This window comes from Phyllobates terribilis, unplaced genomic scaffold, assembly GCF_046119375.1.
Source record: "Phyllobates terribilis strain yellow unplaced genomic scaffold, ASM4611937v1 Scaffold_1__5_contigs__length_1240528914, whole genome shotgun sequence".
NCBI lineage: Eukaryota > Metazoa > Chordata > Amphibia > Anura > Dendrobatidae > Phyllobates > Phyllobates terribilis.
This window is the reverse complement of record NW_027362761.1, coordinates 369,855,754-369,859,938: the sequence shown is the minus strand read 5'-3', so window position 1 is coordinate 369,859,938 and position 4,185 is coordinate 369,855,754.

Here is a 4,185-nt window from a genome sequence, read left to right as displayed (position 1 = left end):
TTATTGACTTTCATTTTTACTGACAACACGTTCTTCCATACAGTGCCAGGATAAAATGCTTCATTTCCTCTGTAGGGGAACTGAATACTTGTTATTTTGTTCCCTTGCTATTGATGGTCCCTGAGCCCATGGCAGGACAAAATATGATCAGCGTATTTTTGTGGAAATCATATAGCCAAAGCATTATAAAGAGTGACGATTCACCTGCTTCATTCTAATCAATGAAACAGGTGCACAATACCTGATGAGTTCTGGCGATTATCAGTAGATGTGCCGTCACGTGCACCGCTCATCTCCTGATTGAAAGTTAGTCGAACAGGACTAAACCTTTAAATTTTAACAAACATTATTGACATAGTGCTTATTTAGAAAGAGGACATAGCTAGTAATCAGGAGCAACACAACAAACACAAAACAATGCCAATTTTATGATATACTGTATGTAAGGTTACATCACACGTCACTTTTGTAGTCCATTTCTTGGGAGTTTTTTACTACTGGAAAAAGTTGTACACTGTACTCAATAGTATCCTCAGTGTCATAGAGAATGAAAAGAGTGGTGGCAATGCATTTATTCTGATGCGGAAAGCCCTATTGTGTAGGGATTGACAAGGATCCCAAAAGTCAGACCATAACCACTTCAAAAGCTATCGAATATGCAAACTATTAATTATGGGATTATTGTTTAAACAAATAAATTAAAATGAATAGCTATAAGCAACTATAGAATACATGAAATAGTGATATCACAAGTAAAGAAAATGCAATATAACATTTATGGGCCAATTCATTAAGACTGGCAATGAGCAAATAAGCTTTAATGAAGGGATCGCTGGAGTACGATGTTCTGAATTCATTAAAGAGATGCATGCGTCTTATTAAATTCGGCACACCTTTTCAGTGGTGTGCGCCTCCAAGCACCTGACCAGAAATTCTACTCGAGTTAGGGACTAGAGTAGCACTTCTGGTGTAAGAAACGCCGTCAATTTTGCTGAATTTGACAGTCGAGTGTAGCGATGTCTCATCTTGCCCTGGCTACTCCCTATCCCTGCCCCTTTTGGTGGAACTGTTTCTATCTGGTGTGAAAACACCAAACTTGGCAACATTTTTGTGCAACTTCATATTGCACAAAAATTTTGCAACTTTTCAAAGCGTTTTACATCAGAGCATGAAAGCTTTGATGAACTGGCCCCTTAGTTTAGGAATTTTTTGAAGGTAAAAACATAGACCCCCTCCTTCTGTTGTAACTAAGAATCATCTGACTTCAGCTACTGGCTACTATCAACATTAACTTAAACAGAGCATGTCATCACAAGGTGTTGCTCATTTTTATTTAAAAATCAATATCCAGTTCCAAAATGAATAAGTTTATTTTGGAAAAACAATGAATAAAACTTATGATTATCAGACTGTATGAGACTCTCTCCTCATGGTAAATGGGTGCAAACTTACTGATTATGAGATCCCAGTATGCTTTGAGGTTCTCAAGAAGACCCCCACACTCGATTTTCAGTCAGAACGTGAGATCTTAGTAGCATTATTACAGTAGATTCTAATTGGTAAGTGCTGTTTTGATTCTGAAGCATCTCTGGTTTAGCCAAAACTTTGAGATCTCATGTCCTGACTTGGTATGTTGCCTTGGGGGTTAAGGGAAGCTGGGATCCTGCAATGTGAAAATTTATACCTGACTCCTGCTTGTCCTTTACAGATGGACACTCATCAGTATTATTATTTTCAATTTATTTATAAAAATATTTATGTTGGAACTGGCTATTTTTTTTTGCTTGCCCCTATATTGCAAATACAGTATTTCATTAGTGTGCCCTATTTTCTCTTTTCTGATGGGTTACTTTGGTAAAGACATCTTCATTTTTCAATCTAAAATTGGTGGCATACATATATTTGAGAGACTACTATCTGAATCTTCATATGATGGCTTCATATATTTCAATGCTTTGTACCGAATCATAATGCTGCTGTGGGCATTGGATAATCGACTAAGTTCAGACTAGTGTTTAAATTTTCTAACCCATTACATTTGGCGTAGAAGTAACACAGCATATTAGAAAAGGAACATCATACCAACAGTAAAATATGGTGGTGGTAGTGTGATGGTCTAGGGATGATTTGCTGATTCAGGACCTGGAAGACTTGTTGTGGTAAATGGAACCATGAATTCTGCTGTCTGCCAAAAAATCCTGAAGCAGAATGTCCTGCCATCTGTTTGTGACCTCAAGCTGAAGTGCACTTGGGTTATGCAGCAGGACAATGATCCAAAACACACCAGCAAGTCCACCTCTGAATGGCTTAAGAAAAACAAATTTAAGATTTTGTAGTGGCCTAGTCAAAGTCCTGACCTTAATCTGATTGAAATGTTGTGGCATGCCATTAAAAAAGTCAGTTCATGCTCGGAAACCCTCCAAAGTGACAGAATTACAACAATTTTGCAAAGATGAGTGGGCCAAAATTCCTCCAGAGTGTTGTAAAAGACTCATTGCCAGTTAATGCAAATGCTTGATTGTAGTTGTTGCTGCTAAGGGTGGCCCAACCAGTTATTAGGTTTAGGGGGCAATCACTTTTTCACACAGGGCCCTGTAGGTTTGGATTTCTTTTCCCCTTAATAATAAAAACCGTCATTTAAAAACTGCATTTTGTGTTTACTTGTGTTATCTTTGTCTAATATTCAAGTTTGTTTTGTGATCTGAAACATTTAAGTCTGATAAACATGCAAAAGAATAAGAAATCAGGAAGGAGGCAAACACTTTTTCACACCACTGTATTTTTAAGTAAAGTGGGGCTGAATACATTTTCCAAAATTTTATTTTCCATTGATTGCCGAAAATGCAATTTATTTAGATTTTTTTTTAAACCGACCATTTTATTCTAGTCAAAAGAAATAGCTATAAAAGACTTTGTTTACTATGTGTCAACAAGAATAAAAAGCCTCTATTCTTTTTTTGTTATTTTGAGGGTATTTATAAGAATGACTTTGTCAAGGTGTGCTTTAGATAAACATAAGAAGGTACCGCAAATGCAAAAGGTGCCCTTTTCTTGTGTATTACCTTTCATCATATCTATTAAGCCAGAAATTAGTCCTCAAAGGGCAGCATATCATTAAAAGGCATTAGTCAGCTGCCTCCAGAGCATTTAGCAAATGTGTCATTCATATCTCTGCTGACATTTTCACTTGCAAAATACTTGAATTGCTGTACAAAGGAGGAAAAAATGAGCAAGTACATTTAACTCTGTTTCCCCTGATGAAATGTTCCCAGCTCACTACCACTGACAGTGTTTCTGCACCTACTGCTCTTCTGTATTTTTCCTTTGCCCTTTCTTTGAAACCATGTGAAGTTGGAACACTTGGTACAGAACATGGTAAAGAGAAAAAATGAAATCAATGTGCTCCTATTTGCTCCCATCAGCCGCTCTGTCCATGTGAAGCAGTGACAGCCGTCGCAGACCTCACCCAGAGGCAAGGTTACAAATGCCAGTCTGCAGTATAAATCTCCCAGAAAAAATAAAAATATTCTAATTAAAGTTTGCTGGAGCTGGTAATGATGTAGCTGAGGACATTGGCTGCTGGAATTCAATTCATACTGTGAAAATAGCATTTGTGGGCTCATCTTTTCTTGCTATCATGCAACTTGTTAGGTTAAAAGAGAAGAAAAAAAAATTAAAGTGCAATTTAATGAACACAGGCAAGAAAATCTATGGTTTCATTACTTGCAGTGACTGTGGTGTGAATGAACTGTCCAACAGAGTAGATGTACAATGCCATGAAGGTCAGAACAGTGTGCTATAGTCTTCTTTAGCCCCTCACTGTATAAATGAATATAGTGCACATAAAATTAAATATGAAATCCTTTATACTTGACTCAATCGGATATAACTTTTTGTTTTTCTCCCAGCTTGATATGTGTCATTCTATGTTACAGTGTAGACAGAGGTAGGAATAGGAAGAATAAAACACATTACTATTCAGGCACATTTCTCTGATATTTATTTTCAATGCACAGAATGCAGATCATTTTATAATTTATTATCACATTAATTAAACTTTATAAAATGTATGACATTAAAGATGTCAATAAACATTACCTTACATGCAATGTTAGCGCTGCAGGTCTTGATTAGAATGCACCTGCTGTGCTTTATATAAAACCAGGAAGTGTGCTGTGTAAATGG